General features: G+C 44.6%; 1 protein-coding gene across 1 annotated transcript in view; it reads left to right on the top strand.

Moving 5' to 3' along the window:
• The window catches only part of PALLD (palladin, cytoskeletal associated protein), a 445,830-nt gene that overhangs the window by 199,027 nt on the left and 226,949 nt on the right, over positions 1 to 19,854 (top strand). The window lies entirely within an intron of this gene.

Here is a 19,854-nt window from a genome sequence, read left to right as displayed (position 1 = left end):
ATGACTACAAACAATACTAATATCATATAAAAAAAACTTATACACCAGCTGCCTGCAATTAGTGCAGGTTCGCATCCCACCAGGCTCAAGGTTGACTCAGCCTTCCATCCTTCCGAGGTAGGTAAAAATGAGGACCCAGATTGTTGGGGGCAATTAAGCTGACTTTGTAATAATGCCACTTGGGGGGTGTGTGAAAGCCCTAATAAGCAGGCATATACATAGAATGAAGGCTATTGCTAAGCTTGTAAGCCGCCCTGAGTCTTCGGAGAAGGGCGGGATATAAATGGGATTAAAATAAAAATAAAATAAATAAATATTTGTTCTGGATATAATCAATCCACTTTTTCCACTCCATAATATAACGTTGTTGCGAATGGTCTTTCAAATAGGCCGAAATCTTTGCCATTTCCGCCAGGTCAGAAACTTTTAGAGTCCATTCTTCTATAGTCGGCAGTTCCTCCTTCTTCCAATATTGACCTACTAAAAGTCTTGCTGCCGTAATTAAGTTCAGCATCAACTTGGTATCCACAACATTAGTATCTGTAATTATGCCCAATAAGAACAACTGCGGACAAAACTTTATCCTTTGCTTAAATATCTTCTGCATATTCCACCAGATTTTAATCCAAAAAGCTTTAACCTTTCTACAGGTCCACCATATATGAAAATACATTGCGTCTTCACCACCACATCTCCAACATGTTTCTTACATTCCTGTGCCAAAAAAGCAAAATCTTTCCTTCTCCTTAAAATTCTTGGAGGAATCTCTTTTAAAACCAAAACTTCTTGCTCAGCAACCACAAGCTTAGTATCATAAGCAACTTGGATAACTTCATTCCTAATTGCTCTCGTTGTAAAATAAACCACCACATCTCTAGGTAACTTCCTCTGCCTTGCAATCCATGAATTCACACGAATTCACAGTTACTGTTTTTGATCCAGATCTCGCCTTTGATTTATCCTGCCTTAATGTAAAACTTTGCTTTTCTCCACATTAAAATTCATTTTGCTGGATAGGGCCCATTGTTCAAGTTTGTCAAGATCTTTTTGGATCCTGAGCTTGTCTTCTGGGGTGTTGGCTATTCTTGCCAGTTTAGTGTCATCTGCAAATTTGATGAGTTCCCCTTCTATTCCCTCATCTTAATCATAAGGCAGAGTCTTGTGGTACCCCACTGCTTACTTTTCTCAATGTGGATGTAGTACCATTGCTGAGTACGGTTTGTCAGCCAGCTACAAATCCATCTGGTGGTGATGTTGTCTATCCCACCTTTTTCTAGCTTACTAAGCAGCAGGTTGTGGTCTACTTTGTCAAAGTATAATATGTTCATAGTGTTTCGCTGGTCTACTAATTTAGTCACTTTATCAAAGAATGAAATAAGATTGGTTTGCCATGATCTGTTTTTAATAAAGCCGTGCTGGCTATTAGTTATAATTTTGTTTGCTTCTAGTTGTTCACAGATCTGGTTTTTTTATTATCTTTTCCAGGATCTTCCAGGTATTGATGTTAGGCTGATTGGTCTGTAGTTTCCTGGGTCTATTTTTTTTCCTTTCTTGAAGATGGGAACCACATCAGCCCTTCCCCAATCCTCAGGTACTTCCCCGGTGCTGCAGAATTTTTTAAAGATAAGGTGCAATAGTTCTGACACAACATCTGCCAGCTCCTTTAGAATTCTGGGATGTAGTTTGTCGGGTCCCAGTGATTTATATTCATCAAGGTCACATAGGTGTTCTCTTATCATTTTCTTGCTTATTTTAATTTTTCTTTCTAGTTTGTCCTTTGCAGTAGTTTTTATGGTATGTTGTGCTATAATTTCTTTTTGTGTGAAGTCTGATGCAAAGAATGAGTTAAGCAGCTCTGCTTTCTCCTTACTGCCTGTTACTTCCTTGCTATCTTCTCTCTTTAGTGGACCTACAGTTTCCTTGACTTTTTTCTTGCTATTAATATGTTGAAAGAAACTTTTTTTATTGTCCTTGATTTCTGTTGCAAGTCTTTGTTCATTCTGAGCCTTTGCTTTTCTGACTTCATCTTTGCATCTTTTGGCTGTCTGCTGATAATCAGCCTTAGTTATGTATCCCTCTTTCCATTTTTTGTACTTGTCCTTTTTGTCTTTCAGTTTGTCAGAGAGAGTTTTGGTTTCTTCTTGAATTTCTTGTTTTTCTTTTTCAGTGGTATTGTGCTGGACTGGGCTTTTATGATAACATTTTTCAGAGTTTCCCATGCTTCTTGAGTTGTTTTCCCCTTTAGGATTTTCATCCATGGAATCTTTCCTAGGTTCTCTCTGAGTTTGTTAAAATCAGCTCTTTTGAAGTTTAAGACACTGGTTGGATTATTTTCTATTGCTTGTGTTTGCATTATATTGAATTTCAGTATGATATGGTCACTTTAACCCAAGGTCCCAGCAACTTCAACTCTCTCTATCACTTCTTCTCTATTAGTAAGAATTAGGTCCAGTTTAGCTTTAGTTCCCTCCTCCACCTTTTGGATGACAAAGTTGTTGGCTATGTTGGTTAAGAATCTGTTTGATATCCCACTCGTTGCAGAATTTGTCTCCCAGTTGATATCTGGATAGTTGAAGTCTCCCATTATTACTGTGGTGTGCTTCCTACATACATTTGTTAACTGGTTGACGAAGAGTTCATTTATTTCTTCTAATTGGTTGGGTGGCCTGTAATATATACCTATGGTGTTGTTGTTGTTAGTTGCGAAGTCGTGTCCGACCCATCGCGACCCTATGGACAACGTTCCTCCAGGCTTTCCTGTCCTCTACCATCTTCTGGAGTCCATTTAAGCTCACGCCTACTGCTTCAGTAACTCCATCCAGCCACCTCATTCTCTGTCGTCCCCTTCTTCTATTGCCCTCAATCTTTCCCAGCATTAGGCTCTTCTCCAGTGAGTCCTTCCTTCTCATTAGGTGGCCAAAGTATTTGAGTTTTAGCTTCAGGATCTGGCCTTCTAAAGAGCAGTCAGGGTTGATCTCCTCTAGGACTGAGTGGTTTGATCGCCTTGCAGTCCAAGGGACTCGCAGGAGTCTTCTCCAGCACCAGAGTTCAAAGGCCTCAATTCTTTGGCGCTCAGCCTTTTTTATGGTCCAACTTTCACTGCCATACATTGCAACTGGGAAGACCATAGCCTTGACTATACGCACCTTTGTTGACAGGATGATGTCTCTGCTTTTTAGTGTGCTGTCTAGATTTGCCATGGCTTTCCTCCCGAGGAGCAAGCGTCTTTTAATTTCTTGGCTACAGTCCCCATCTGCAGTGATCTTGGAGCCCAGGAAAATAAAATCTGTCACTACTTCCATTTCTTCCCCATCTATTTGCCAGGAATTGAGAGGGCCGGATGCCATGATCTTGGTTTTCTTAATGTTTAGTTTCAACCCAAGTTTTGCACTCTCCTTCTTCACTTGCAACAAGAGGCTTTTCAGTTCCTCTTCACTTTCTGCCATTAGAGTGGTATCATCTGCATATCTTAGGTTGTTGATATTTCTTCCAGCAATCTTAATTCCAACTTTTGATTCATCTAGCGCTGCCTTTCTCATGATGTGCTCTGCATATAAGTTAAATAGGCAAGGCGACAGTATACAGCCTTGCCGGACTCCTTTCCCAATTTTGAACCAATCAGTGGTTCCATGTCCAGTTCTCACTGTTGCTTCTTGGCCCGCATATAGGTTTCTCAAGAGACAAATAAGATGGTCTGGTACACCCATCTCTTTAAGGACTTGCCACAGTTTGTTATGATCCACACAATCAAAGGCTTTAGCATAGTCAATGAAGCAGAAGTAGATGTTTTTCTGGAACTCTCTAGCTTTCTCCATGATCCAGCGTATGTTGGCAATTTGATCTCTAGTTCCTCTGCCTCTTCGAAATCCTGCCTGTACTTCTGGTAGTTCTCGATCCACATACTGCTGAAGTCTAGCTTGTAGGATTTTAAGCATAACTTTACTAGCATGAGAAATGAGTGCAATGGTGCGATAGTTTGAACATTCTTTGGCACTGCCTTTCTTTGGAATTGGAATGTAAACTGATCTTTTCCAATCCTGTGGCCACTGTTGAGTTTTCCAAATTTGCTGGCAAATTGAGTGTAGCACTTTTACTGCATCGTCTTTTAAAATTTTGAATAGCTCAGCTGGAATACTGTCACCTCCACTAGCTTTGTTGTTGCTCAGCTTTTCTAAGGCCCACTTCACTTCACATTCTAGGATGTCTGGCTCGAGGTCAGTGACCACCTCATTGTGATTATCAGGGACGTTAAGCTCATTCTTGCATAGTTCTTCTGTGTAATTTTGCCACCTCTTCTTAATCTCTTCTGCCTCTGTTAGGTCCCTGCCGTTTTGGTCCTTTATCATGCCCATTTTTGCATCATTTTGCCTTTTGGTACTGTCCATAGGGTTTTCATGGCAAAGATACTGGAGTGGGTTGCCATTTCCTTCTCCAGTGGATCACGTTTTGTCAGAACTCTCTGCTATGACCTGTCTGTCTTGAGTGGCCCTGCACGGCATAGCTCATAGCTTCATTGAATTACGCAAGCCCCTTCGCCACGACAAGGCAGTAATCCATGAAGGGGATACCTATGGTAATGTCACTTTTTTTTCTCTTTTATATTGATCCATATACATTTTGGAGAGATTTTATCTTTGATCACGTGCATTTCTGTAGATATGTAGTGTTCTCTTACATATAGTTCAACTACCCTCCTCTTTTTGTAGATCTCTTTCTTTTGAACAATTTGTGTCCATCCACTAGTACATTCCAGTCATGGGTTTCATCCCACCAGTTTTCTGTGATGCCAACTATGTCATACCTGCCCTCGTGTACTATTGCTTCTAGTTCACCCTGTTTGTTCCCCAAGCTTTGAGCATTTGTATATAAGCATTTAAGACTTTTAGGCCTGTCCGTGCGTATGTTTCCTGCATCTCTTGATTGTTGCTTGAGGGTTTTTTTTCTCATCACTCCCTGCCTCATTGCTTGATTTGTTTTCTTGAGATTTATGATTGGTTTTGTGTTCTAGAGTCTAAAGATTGGTCACCCTTTCCCCTCAGTTTTAGTTTAAATCTCTTCTGATGAGTTGGGCCAGTCTTTTTTCAAGTACATTTTCCCCTGTTTTTGCAAGGTGCAGCCATCTCTTGCCAAGAGTCCTTTGCATACGAAATGCAGTCCATGGTCCAGGAAACCAACATTTTCTTGGTGACACCAACCCTTTAGCCAGTGGTTTATTTTTAGAATTCTTTTTCCCCTCAATGGTGTTGGCCTTTCATTGGGAGTACTGCTGAGAACACTACTTGTGCTCCTAGCTCCTTAACTTTATTGCCTAGTAAGTTGCTTATAGTCTCTCAATATTGTACTCAGGTTCTTTGTTGTATCATTTGTCCCAGTGTGAAGGAGGAGGAAAGGGTAGTAATCTGTGGGCCTAGTGAAGTTGATAGATAATATACATTGTTCTATTGTTCATCATTACTGCTGAACTAAATTTGAAACCATATATATAGATGTGAATAGAATTACTTAACTGAAGTTTAGCTCTACTATTAGTGAATGATAGGATCTTGAAAAAGTGAATGATGTAATGAGCATGTATTATAGAATCATACTTTTCAATAGTCAAGAATGTATATAGATGACCTTGTGCAATTTCACTCCACCAATATGCCAATTCTAATTTATGATTCCTTTTTCTATTTTTATAATAATGAACCCCCACTGCTAGCTCTTGTAAATTACCTTTCTGAAAGCATTTTTATTCCTTGTCAGTGCCTTTGTCAGTGATATGCCATGGGTAATTTTGTTGCTTGGTGTTAAATCTGACTATATTTGCATGGCTGATAGTGTAGTGGTATCTGGGAAAGCCCTTGGAAGATGGACAAATAGATGCTGCTATGTGTTGACAGGCTGCCATGAACTGTGGGGAGAGGGAATGAAGCAGGGAATGCTTGAGGAAATGAAAGTAAGTGCTGTATCTCCTCAAAATGCTGCCTCAAGGTCACCCAGCTAGAAGAAGGAAGGAGCAGCATACCAAACTGTGCTTGGACTGTTATGAAAATATCTTGTCTGAACCTGATTGGTTATACTGGTATGGGCAATGAGAGATAGTTAAGGGAGGGAAAGGTAGAACGTAGGGATTTTAGCATGCAATTCTCATTTCTGGGTTTGCAATACTGCAATAGACTTGATTTCTAATAAACTTTATCTTTCGTAACAAATGGAACCAAAGATCATTTCTATTTAGAGGTTTAAGTTGTGGCAAGTCCAACAATGTCTATAAAACAGTCAGATAAGAGGACTGCATAGTCTACTACTGGATAGTGGCCAAGGCAGGAGGCTCAGAAGGGACTCTCCTAGTTTCTTAGATTGGATAAATCTATTTTTAGCTAGTAAAATTCAATTAATGTAACCTTTCCATAAGGTAAAATTAGCTTACCTGTTCGTGTTACCTCAGAGCTTGATATGACATGTATTGAAAGTGCATCAAACTATGAGCTATTTAATTTTTCTTATCTTGGTTTTAATAACAAAGAAAGAAAAATATATTTGTGGGACTTTTATGATGATTCATTACAGTTTTCACTTAAATACTGTAAAGTAGTCTGTACAGAGACATTTCCATCCATAGGGCTATAATTGCAACAAAACATAATATTAATAACAGGGTATTTAGAACACCTTCCCCAATACTGAATGGTTCTGTAATGGTTTGTGAGAATGTCCTTAAAAAATAGGAGTTGGAAGAGGAGCAGCAATATAGGCAATGGTTAGATAAGCCTAGCCTATAGAAGCAATTGAGGTATGGCAAATGTCTCAGAAGGGACATTCCCTAATTTCTTGGCCTGTAAATGCAAGGTGAGAGAGATGTACCTTCAGATTTTGTTACTGTAACCTTACAATAAAGATAGTGTCAAGATTCCGACTGATGATCCCAACAAAGCAAGCACAGCTGAGACATTCCAATCTCTAATGCAAAACTTTATTGAGTACAGCATATCGGCACTGATGAATAGAAAATCAGCTCTGGCAATTTGGTGCCAGAACAGCAGATCAGAAGTATAGAAACTTCCCTTCCCCCTGATAGTTCAAGTCACATTTTCCAATTAAGCACCATATAATTGTTATGAGAAAAGTCATTTCTTAGTAACAATCTTGAATGACCTTGCTTCCCAGGCTGAACAATTCCACACACATTCAAATCATCCCCCCTCCCACCTGCATCTGTTGGCAAGCTAATAAATAACAATGGCTGAAGCAGAATAAGATTTCTTTGAAGCTTGACAGGCTGGCCCACTAGAAACCTGAAAAATATTAAGCACACATTAGTTCTCATGCAAGGGTCCCAGCTTCCAGGGTTACCTCTTATGGAACTTCTCTACTAAGCGATCCGCCTTAACATTAGATGGCCTTTGTCCATCTAGCCTCTGTGATCAGTTAACCTCTCCACTGGATGAGATACTGCAACTTCCCCTTTTGGATCCTAGAATCTAGGATCTGTTTAACTTCATAGTGTATCTCTCCCTTCCCCCCCCCCCATTATCAGGCCATGAGCTTCTTTCTCAACTAGCCTCATTCTAGAGCTCTGAAAAGGTTTCAGCAGGCTGCAATGGAACACTGGGTGTACTTTACCCAATACAGTTGCAAGAAAAAGTATGTGAACCCTTTGAGATTATGTGGTTTTTTGCATGAATTGGCCATAAAATGCGCTCTAAACGTCATGTAAGTCACAACAATAGAAAAACACAGTCTGCTTAAAATAATACTACACAAACATTAGCTGTTGTCATGTTTTAATTGAAGATAAGATGGAAACATTCACAGTGCAGGGTGGAAAAAGTATGTGAACCTTTGGACATAATAACTGGTTGACCCTCCTTTGGCAGCAATAACCTCAACCAAACGTTTCCTGTAGTTGCAGATCAGACCTGCACAACGATCTGGAGTAATTTTGGACCACTCCTCTGCACAAAACTGTTTCAGTGTAGTAATATTCTTGGGATGTCTGGTGTGAATCGCTCTCTTAAGGTCATGCCACAGCATTTCAATCGGGTTGAGGTCAGGACTCTGACTGGGCCACTCCAGAAGGCGTATTCTGTTCTGTTGAAGCCATTGTTTTGTTGAATTACTTGTATGCTTTGGGTCATTGTCCTGTTGCATCACCCATCCTCTGTGGAGCTTCAGTTGGTGGACAGATGGTCGTACGTTTTCCTGCAAAATGTCCTGATAAACTCTGGAATTCATTTTCCCATCAATGACAACAATCCGTCCAGGCCCTGAGGCAGCAAAGCAGCCCCAAACTATGATGCTCTCTCCACCATGTTTTACAGTGGGGATGAGGTTTTGATGTTGGTGTGCTGTGCCATTTTTTCTCCACACATAGTGTTGTGTGTTTTTCCCAAACAACTCAATTTTGGTTTCATCTGTCCACATTTGAAGTTTGCAAAAGAGCACCTGTATGTTCCACAGCATTACTGGCAAAATATACTGCAAACCCCAAGAAGCTTTGCAGCTGACGATGGGTTCTTGGGGCCTGCCACTCCAACACAGCCCTGACTTTACCTGGGTCCATCTCCACCCCTTCCCCAATATTCAGTACCCTAGGTGATCCAACCGGGTTTGGTGGAACTCACATTTGGACAGCTTCACATATAGTTGGGCCCTCAGCAGTTTTTCCAACACCTGTCTTATGAGTGGGACGTGGTCTGCCATGTTGGAGGAGTAGATCAGGATGTCGTCCAAATACACAAGTACCCCACGGTACAGGTGTTCATGCAAAACCTCATTAATGAGTTGCATGAACACTGCAGGGGCTCCCTGCAAACCAAATGGCATGACTCGAAACTGGTAGCTGCCTAACGGACAGTTGAACACCGTCTTCCACTCGTCTTCTTTTTTGACCTGGACCCTGTAATACGCTTCCCTAAGGTTGAGTTTTGTAAACACCTTCCCCTTGGCCAGATGGGCCAATAAGTCCTTCATCAATGGTAGGGGGTACATGTTCTTGACGCAAACCCCGTTGATGCCATGAAAGTCTACACACAGGCATAGGGATCCATCCTTCTTCTCCTTGAAGAGCACTGGAGCTGCAATCCGTGATCTTGCCGGTTGGATGAAACCCCTTGCCAAGTTCTTATCAATATATTGTCTCAGTTCCTTCATCTCCTTAGGCATCATGGCATACATCCAGGGTTTCAGCAGTTTGGCCCCTAGCAGGATGTCGATGGCACAATCGGTTGGCCAGTGAGGAGGTAGTGCATCACATTCATACTCACTGAACACCTCAGCAAGATCAGCGTACACCTCCGGGAAGGGGACTTTCCCCCTCATGCTCTCCTGTTCTACGGGTGCCTTCCTGGCTCTCTCTCTGCCCTTGTTTGCTTGTTTCTGGGCTGGTGGTCAGGGGCCAACACCAATCCGTGGCTTACGGTAGCCCCCTTCCCACCAAATTGTGGGACCCCACTTGTCTAGCCATGCTAGCCCCAAAATAACAGCCTCAGTAATGGAGGGGGCCATGATGAATCAGAGGACTTCCCAATGGGCCCCCATCTCTAGCCTTACTGGCTGTGTTATAAGGGTAGCCGGTGCACCTCCCAGGAGGGAACCATCCACCTGCTCAAACTGAACAGGTTTGTCCAGCTGCCTTGCTCTGATTCCTACTTCCACCACCACGGATTTGCTGATTAGGGAACGGGTGCAACCGGAATCTATCAGGGCCCTGTACTTCCCACGATGCTGGTCTCGGTCCAAACCAGCCCGGAAGTGGTGGATCAACAAACGTTCAGGCCATGACCATAGCCTACCAGCCACCCTCCAGAACTCATGCACATACTCGACTGTGGACCGGCCCCACTGCTTCAGTGCCAGCAGTTCCCCTTCGGCCTGCTGGGTGCATAAGACGTCTGCAAAACGGGACCACAGAGCATCCAGAAATAAACTGGTGTCAGCCAGCTCTCTGACGTGGTCACTATATAGATCCGCTGCCCATTCTGTGGCTTTGCCTTGTAGCCCTGCTGTTATCGCCACCACCAATGCTCACTGGGATGGGTAAAAGCGGGCATATTGGTCCACATGGCTAATGACCTGGCAGAGAAACATGGCCAACCGATCTGGGTCTCCATCAAAGGTCGCCTTCAACAGTGAAGGACCCCAGGCCATCCCTTGACCCCATGGCCCCAAGGGCCAACCCAGACCTTGCAGAACATCCATCGCAGGCATAGAACGCTGGGCTGAGGATCCATCCACTGGGACTGGTTGCCTGGTAGGGGTTCTGCCTGGAGCCATCGGTGACCTGCCATCCCATGGTGGCCATGATTGTCCTGTCTGTATGCCCTGGTTATGGGCCCCTGCCACCGGGGTGTGAGTAGTGTGGCTGGCTCCTACCCTCAACCTTGGGCTAGCCAATTGGAACTGGGTTGGCCCCACCTGGGTTGGCTGTATTGGCATCTGTGGCCACGAAGCTGTCTCAGATCTTACCTCTACCCTTGGCCATAGGGAGGGATCCTGAACCCCAGCCTCACCAAACCAGTCTCTTAACGCATCCAGCGTGTATCATCCGGGAGCCGTAGAATAGCTCCAATCATTGTTGTCATCCTCAGTCAAACGCCTCTCTCTCCACTCCATCATGGGGCCTACTGCACCCAGTGCTTTTCCTGGGCCAGTAGCCAAGCTGGTGACAGCTGAACTGTGCCACCATTCCCCTGAGGCCCCTGCCTCCTGTGCCACCCCTGCAGATGTCTGGGTATCGCTCACCAGACCTGCAGGTCGAGCCTCACACACTTTGGGCCTTACCACTGGTTCACCACCTTTATTTCCCTCAGCAGGACTTGGTGCTGCCACCTCAGCTGTCTCTCCTCCATCACCCAGAGGTGCCACGTCCTGTGTCCCTTCAGCCATTCCCTAAAGAAACACAAGGGTAATGGGGAGGAACAAATAAAGGAGTGCTGACTTTTCTGTCAGAGTTCTTACCAGCCCTGGTTCCACCAATGATAAATGATGGTCAACAAGGTAGCTGGCTAGGCAGGAACGTTCTGACCAGTGTTTATTGATGGCAATTAACAGTAAATAAAGTCAGCACTGGGAGTGACTTGCTCCCAGTGCCTTATATACAGGCAATCCTCTTAGCTCCACCCCCTATCCAACCAGCCAGCATCCGGCATCCATCCCTAAAACCGACATAGCTGGCCTCCCTCCACCTCCCCCCTCCAGCGTTGTCTCTAGCAGTCCAGCATGCCGCCAGGAGCCTCAGCTGTTGGGCAGCCAGAGAGAGAGCAGTCAGCATGCAGCCAGGAGCCTCAGCTGCTCGGAGGTCAGGCAGAGGGATTCCTCAGGCAAAGGGGAATTCCCCTCCCTTTCCCTTCCCTGAAATGGCAAGCCCACAGGGCTTGACACATGCATCAATATGCTCTTGCACTCTAAAAGTTGCATTGGTTATCAGTCTGCTTACAGGTGTAATTTGAAGTGCTGGCTATTACCTATAAAGCCCTAGATGGCATAAGGTCTGATTATTTGAGAGGCTGTCTATTTTCCTTAGTGTCTACCAACTGATTTCAGCTGACTGGGTTGGTGCATTATAGGTTCCTTTGATTGAACAATGTTACCTGTCAGAGCACAGAAAGCATGTCTTCTCTGTCAAAGCACCTGCCCTCTGCAATGAGGTTCCTACCTGGATCCTATTGGTTTCTGATGACCTGTCTATTCTCCTAGGCCTTGGGTAGTTGGTGCCCCCTTTATTAGATATTGTTGGTGGAATGTTTTGGGATTTTCCAGGTTTTACTGAAAGACTTTGACAGTTGCTATACTGACTATGTTTGCAAATCACACTAATGTAGAAGCAACTTGTATGGTTTTGTTCAGTTTAGTATGCAAAGTGAGTTTCCTAATGAATTTAGAAATAGTTGTGAAGCATAATGTTTTCCTGTTTAAAGTTGCCATCGGTATTCTAATATTTAAGGTCAAACTGGGACATCCCAGTTATTTCAAAAATGAATTTGAAATGTACAAATAAGGAAAGAAAGCAGGCAAGAGGCCAAATATTTTCATAAAGTCTGTTCTGCACTCACAGCTAAAAATGCAGTGAGAGAGCCTCTGATTATTGTTTCACTCTGCTGACACAGTCTGTGTAAAGCTGTTTTGTAAGCTTTTGCCATTTTCCAGAGCCATCAGCTTTGGTAATGAAACACTCCATGTTAGAATATGTCTTATAAATAAGCCATATATGAAAGGTGATGTCTTTCTAAATATCTGTCAGGACCCACCCCAATCCACATCCCAGGAAAGAACGAACTCTTGAAACAGAAATTGTCCAAAAGGAGTTTTTTACTGAAACATGATTGGTAATGGGAATACTAGACAGGATCTGAACTGTGTTACAGTTTGGTGCTTTTTTAAAGAGTGCCTGGGTCGAACACCCCCCTCCAAGCCATCTGGTTTATCCTGGATCAATTTAAATTCAGGTGTCAAATCCTTCCATGGGAAAGAGGGAACTCTCATGTCTTCACAATTGCTCCCTTCCTTTAGAGATTCTAATCTGAGATACAAACCAGATCTCTCCCCCCCCCTTTCCTTTGTTGTTCTCAGTTCAAAGGTTCTTCCCCTGGTCTTTGAAGACAGCCTCCCGGCAGGCTGAATACACATCTTCTCTTCTCCTCCTTGGAGAAATGGCAGAATCCAGGGGGAGGGATAAGATTTTAAAAACATACAGATAGATTTTTATGAATGGGATATAAATGGATTCTGACAATCTGCTCCCCTTAGAAAAAAGACAGGTCCATCTGTAGAGGAAATAAAATATAAATGTTGGCTCGGTTTGTTCGGATATTCTGTATGAAACCTCTTAAGCAACCTTGGTGCTTTAATGTGGTGCTTATTGACCCACTCATTTTCTGAAGAGGGGAGGTGTTTCCAAGGCACTAGATACTGAATTGTTCCATGGTGTTTCCTGGAATCTAGGATTTCCTTCACCTCAAAATGTTGTTCTCCTTCCACCATGATGGGAGGTGGTGGTGGTGGGGGTTTTGTTCGCAGGGGTGACTGTTGTTCTCTTTTTAGTAGACTGCAGTGAAAAATTGGGTGTATTTGTCTAAGATTTTTGGGTAGTCGTAATTCAACTGTTACTGGGTTTATGATTCTTTTAATTGGAAAAGGACCAATATATTTTGGTCCGAGTTTTTACAGGGTTGTAGTTATTTAAGGTATTTTGTGGATAAATATACCATCTCTCCCACCCTGAATGGTATGGGATCTACTCTTTTTTTGTCAGCCTGTGTCTTGTATGCCTGTCTAGCTTCATCTAAAGCTTTCCTAATGATTGGCCAGATGTTTTCCAATTGAGCAATCCACTCCTTCAGTTCAGGAATTACCGGCTCGGTTGGGGTTAGTTCTGCCATGGGGTTGAAACTTTGACTGGAAGCTACTTGAAAAGGAGTGTACCCTGTGCTGGAGTGGACTGCATTATTATATGCCACTTCTGCGAAAGGTAGTAGGTCCATCCAGTTTGTTTGCTGGAAATTAATAAAGCATCTTAAATATTGCTCAAGCACTGAGTTACTTTTCACATTGACCATTCGACTGAGGGTGATGACTAGATGTCAGTCCTTGGGTGGTTCCTAAAAGGGATAAAAATTCTTTCCAAAATGCCAACGTAAATTGCACCCCTATATCAGATATGATGCGTTGTGGTGCCCCGTGCAATCTGTAAATATGCTGTACGGAAAGTTTTGCTAATGCTTTTGCAGTCGGGATTTTTTGGCAAGGTATGAAATGTACTTGCTTAGAGAACAGATCTGTGACAGACCAGACTATGGTGTTTATGTTGCTTTCTGGTAGTTCCACGATAAAATCCATGGCTATTTCTTTCCATGGGGCTGAGGGGTTCACCACCGGTTGTAACAGTCCTGGCGATTTCCCTTGCAGCCTCTTGCCCATCGCACAAATCTGGCAGCTGCCCACATAGCTTTCTATGTCCTTTTTCATGGATGGCCACCAAAATTGCCTTTTAGTTAAGTGTAAGGTTTTTACAAACCCGATATGTCCTGCTGATTTTGTATCATGGGACAGTTGCATGAAATTGATCCTTTGGTTGGCAGGTATGTATAACTTCTCACCCACCCAGGGTAGTCCATCTTTAATTGTGCACACATGTCTATTTTTCTGGAACCATTCATCACTTACCAAAGACTTCCGGAATTCTATTCCAGTTTGGCTATCCACCTTCGGCTTCATTTTTATTTGACCCCTGGTGGTGACTGGTGCTGCCAGTTGTTGTTCAGGCACAAGTAGTTTAGAGTCAGTGGTCCATGTGCTGTTATATTGGGGCATGCGAGATAATGCATCTGCCAGGAAATTCTCCCCCCCCCCCGGCAAGTGTTTGAGAGTGAAATTGAATTGGTGAAAATGTTGGGACCACCAGGCTTGTTTAGGAGTGAGTTTCCTGGGTGTCTTTAATGCTTCCAAGTTTTTGTGGTCTGTCCAGACCTGGAAGGGGATTTTATTTCCTTCTAGGAACTGGCGCCATGTATTTAATGCCCATCTTATAGAATAACCCTCCTTTTCCCATATGGGCCAACGTTGTTCTGTTTCCGTGAGTTTTCTGGATGTATATGCACATGGTTGCAATGCCCCCTCATCATTTTCCTGTAATAATACGGCTCCCACCGCTACATCACTAGCATCTGCCTGTATTACAAAAGGTTTATCGGGATCTGGATGTCTCAGGACAGGTTCAGCAGAAAAAAGTCTCTTTAGCCTTTCAAATGCTGCTTAACATTCCATGGTCCACTTCAGAGGCTGGCTGGGTTTCACAGGGGATCCCCCCCCCCTTCATTTTCAATAAGTTTGTGAGGGGCATGGCTATTTGGCCAAATGAAGGGATGAATTGGCAGTAGAAATTTGCAAATCCCAAGAAGCTTTGCAATTGCTTCCGTGTGCAGGGGGGGGTGCCCATTCTAATACTGCCCTGACTTTTTCAGGGTCCATTTCGATGCCCTCTGGGGATATGCGATATCCCAGATAGTCTATTCTTTCCTGGTGGAACTCACACTTCGATCATTTAGCGTATAGGTGGGCGGCCCGGAACTTTTTCAGGACTGCTCTGACTAGGTTGATATGTTCCTCTTTGGTCTCAGTGAATATCAGGATGTCATCTAGGTAAACCAGGACCCCCTTATATAGGTGCTCTCTTAGCACGTCATTAATTAATTGCATAAAGACTGCGGGGGGCCCTTGCAGTCCAAATGGCAGTACTTTGAACTGGTAGTAACCCAATGGGCAGTTGAATGCACTCTTCCATTCATCTCCTTCCTTAATCCTAATGCGATAATATGCTTCCCTCAGGTCTAGTTTAGTAAAAATCCTTCCTTTCAATAGGTGGGATAGCATATCCTTCATTAGGGGTAGTGGGTACAGTTTACATTCACTAATTGTGTTCAAATTTCTGTAATCTTTTTTTTATTGAAAAGTTTTACAGTAAATTTTAAGTTTAACAATCCCCCCCTCCCCCCACCCCTACCTAACCCTCCCTATCCCTCCCACCCATTCCCCCCTCCCCCCCGACTTCCCAGAGCTAAATACAGGGTATAAAAACAAAAGACAATCATAAGCATCCATATGCTAACAACAATAAACTATTAAATCTATCCCCCTCTAGCTCATATAAAATAATTACATATAAAAAGAAGAAAAAAAAACAGAAAAGGAAACTTACTCAAATGCTAAATGAAATTTCTTAGTCCCATATTTGTTCTGAATATAATCAATCCACTTTTTCCACTCCATAATATAACGTTCTTGCGAATGATCTTTCAGGTAAGCCGAAATCTTTGCCATTTCCGCCAGGTCAGAAACTTTTAGAGTCCATTCTTCTATAGTCGGCAGTTCCTCCTTTTTCCAATATTGACCTATTAAAAGTCTTGCTGCTGTAATTAAGTTCAGCATCAACTTAACGTCCACCACAGTAGCTTCTATAATTATGCCCAACAAAAACAGTTGCGGACAAAACTTTATCCTTTGCTTAAAGATCTTCTGCATATTCCACCAAATTTTTATCCAAAAAGCCTTAACCTTTTTGCAGGTCCACCATATATGAAAATACGTTGCATCTTCACCTCCACACCTCCAACATTTAGGCTGATAATTCGGATACATACTTGCAAGCTTTTTAGGGTCTAGATGCCATCTATAAAACATTTTATAAAAGTTCTCTCTTAGGTTTTGGGCTTGCGTAAATTTTACGTTCCTCACCCAGATCTTTTCCCATGTATCCATTGTAATAACTTCTTGAATATTCTGAGCCCATTTTATCATACAATCTTTAACAAGTTCTGTTTCTGAATCAATTTCTATCAATGCAAGATATATCCCAAATTTCTGTAATCTATACAACAGCGGAAAGAGAAGTACTTCTTCTCCCTGAGCAGGACTGGGGCGGCCACTTTGGGTTTGGCAGGCTCAATAAATCCTCTTTTCTAAGTTTTTCTTTATGAATCTTTCCATTTCTGCCATTTCCTTTGGGCTCGTGGTGTACATCCTGGGCTTTGGGAGCTTTGCCCCGGGTTTGAATTCTTTAGCACAGTCTGTGGGGTGGTGGTGGGGAAGCTCATCTGCCTGTTCCTCACTGAAAACTTCAGCAAGGTCCCTGTATTCCTCCGGTATCTCTGGTAACTCCTTCTCTTCCCTCACTGATGCTGACTCCTTTCTTTGGGTTGAGGGGGTGCTTTTGGGTTTTAAATTTCTAAGTTCCCCCTCTGGGAAGTTGAGTTCTGCTGTCCTCCAATTTACCCAGGGGTTCCATTTCTTCAGCCATTCCAGTCCTAAAATCATTGGGCATTCTATGCCTGGGGTCACTACAAATGCTATGTCTTCCTCGTGGGTTCCCAGGACAGGTGAACTGGTAAGGTGACTAGGGTAGCTGGCACCCCTCCTGCTATTGACCCATCTAACTGGCCAAAGGAGATTGGTTGTTTTAGTCTCCTCACTGGGATGCCGAATCTCCCCACCAGCATTGGGCTGATGAGGCAGCAGGTGCAACCAGTCTATTAGGGCTTTTATTTTGATGGCTTCAGGCATAGTGGAAGCTAATATACGCACTGTCTTAAGAATGGGTGGAATGGATCCACTTACCAATGGTTCTCCCTCTGAGCTGTCTTCTGAGGTATCCACTGCCCCTGTGAAGTAGGCTGGAATCCAATCCCAGTTCTTTACAGTCTCTGTCCCCTTCATGGAAGATTCTTTTGGGATGCCTTGGGGCTTCCCTAGTTTCTTGGGGGGTGATGCCTCTGATTTGTGCTGCGGGGTTTTTGAGCGGCATTCTGCGGCGCGGTGACCCTCTCTCCCGCATTTGAAACAGCCTGTTGATTTTTTAGCTGTGGACGGTGGGTTTTCCCTCTCACGTGTTTGTTCGGTTGCCGGCCAGCCCCATGGTTTCCCCCGACAGTGCTTCTTCAGTAGGTCTATTTCCACTTCCTCTGCCAGGACATACCAGTGGTCGAGATGGTGTGGGTCTCCTCGAGGCAGGCAAGCATCATACAGGTCGTAGTTTAGCCGGTCTTTGAAATGGCTAAGGAGGATATCTTCTGGCCAGTTCAGCTTGCAGGCAATGGCTCAGAATTCTTGGGTATATTCAGCTACCACCTGTCTGTCCTGCCTCACTGTTTTGTTTCTCTCCCAGGCCTTATGATCAGCCAAAGGATCCTCAAACTGCTGCCTCAAGGATGACATGAATCGGTTTAAATCGTTGAGTTCTAGGGAGTTCGAGTCATGTAGGTTCACCACCCAGTCTGCAGCCGGTCCGTCCAGGGAGGATTGCACAATACGGATGCGGGCTTTGTCACTGGGGATGTCCCATCCATACTCTTCCATATAGCTGAGGACTTGGGTTAGGAAAAACCCCAAGTATGATGGCTCCCCCTTGAATTTTGTTTCCAGAGGTAGAAGTTTTTGACTGGACCATTGTCTGCATCACGGGCGGTATTGCCTCTCATCCTGAACCCTGTCTGTGGTTCTGGGGGGGTACTACTAAGGCAGCAAACCCTGTTCCAGCGGACAGCCCCGTTGTTGCAGGTACAGGATCCCCTCCGTTGTCTCTCCAGTTGCGGTCCCAGGAGCTGCTGTGGCTGCGTGTTGTGATTCAGGGTCAGCCTGTGGGTTCGGCAGTTGGGTCGGACAATTCAGAGGAGGAGGAGGGGGGTGTTGGAGAGCCTGCAGAAAAACAGCCCGGAGGCTTCGCAGAGGCCTCAGCCAGGCCCCTCCCATCTGGTCACTACGCAGACCCAGCTGTGTGAGCCTGACAGCGTGGATGAAGATGACCCACAGCTGGCCCTGTTCAAGGACGCCCGATGCAGGAGGCAGTCAATCAGGAGTAAACAGAGGAAGGCAATGGGGCACCTCAGAAGGAGGCAGAGAGAAGCCATGCCTTGAACTGTTTAAAAGGGGAATGTGTGGGAGGGCTGGTTTGCTGAAGGCAACCGTTTGAATAGCTCCTGTTTCATGGTTCATGTTTTTGTTTGGCTCTGTTTGCTCTGTTTCATGTCAATAAATTTGGCAGGCTTAGTTCCAGCCTCTTGCCTTTTTGTAAAGGGGTTGTCCCTGCCTTTTCTGCAGGGCCAATAGTAGGCTGGTACAGAACAGTTTGCCTTCAGGCTCCCATCCCTTACTATTATTATGGAGCAGCTACGTGCTGAGAATGCCCAGCTCGCCCAGCAACTCACTTTGTTGGCAGCTCAGGTGGCTCAATTGCAAGCTCAGGTCCATGCTGTACCCCCACCATCACCACCACCCAGGAGAAAATGCCAAGTTGCGATGCCGGATAAATTTACTGGCAATCCAGAACTGTTTCCTGCTTTCCTGGGACAATGCCAGCTCTTTATCAGCGTGAGAGCAGCTGATTTCCCCACTGACCGGGATAAGGTGGGGTTTGTGTTAAGCCTTCTTTCCGGTGATGCAGCTCGTTGGGGCATGCCTCTGCTGACTCAACCTAGCCCATTGTTGGACAACTTTGTGGGGTTTTGTGATCATATGCGTCTGATGTATGAGGACCCTATTAAGACGCAGACTGCTACTCGACGCCTGAAAGCTCTGAGGCAGGGTCAACGCCCCCTACAGGGCTATATCAGCGATTTTTGGCTGCTTAGCCAGGATTCCGCCTGGAATGAGGCTGCACTTGTGGATGCCTTCCAGGATGGATTGTTGGAAGAGATGTTGGATGAGCTGGCCCGTGTGGATATTCCCTCAGACCTGAATGGGCTGATCCATCTCTGCCTGCAGATCGATGCTCGGTTGCAGCAGCGAAGGAGTCGCCGTGCCACCCCACAGACCCCTGCAGCCCCTGTTGTGCATCAGACCCCAGTTCAAAGGGAGGAGCCGATGGAGCTGGGTGCCGCCAGGTCTCGTCTATCGGTGACTGAAATGAACAGATGACGATCGGGGAGGGGTTGTGTTTTTACTGCGGGGACCCTGGGCATTTGGCTGCTTTTTGCCCAAAGAAGCGACAGCGGGCATCAGTGACCGAGTCTGCCCCGAGAAAGTCCCCTACTTTTCTGTCAGGAAACGCCCTGAGCCCGATCTAGACGGTGTGATAGATCGGGCGTCCTACAACAACACTGAGCGACATCTTTCCAATGCTGCCTGTGGACCTCCACGGCATCTGATATTGGAGGCATGTCTGATCCTTCCTGGCAAGCCAAAGAGGATTCCAGTCCATTCCTTAATTGACTCTGGGGCCACCACAAATTTTATGGACTCAGCATTTGTGGCCAAATGGGCTGTTCCCCAGTGCCCGGTGGAACCGCCCATGTTAGTGGAGACTATCGATGGTCGAGTGCTCCTGTCTGGGCCAATTACGGCCTCCACGCAACCATTATGTATGGCCATCAGTTCCCATGT

This window comes from Vipera berus (genome assembly GCF_964194415.1).
Source record: "Vipera berus genome assembly, chromosome: 7".
NCBI classification, from domain to species: Eukaryota; Metazoa; Chordata; class Lepidosauria; order Squamata; family Viperidae; genus Vipera; species Vipera berus.
Note: the sequence above shows the minus strand (reverse complement) of the source record. Positions and strands in the feature narration are given on the sequence as shown.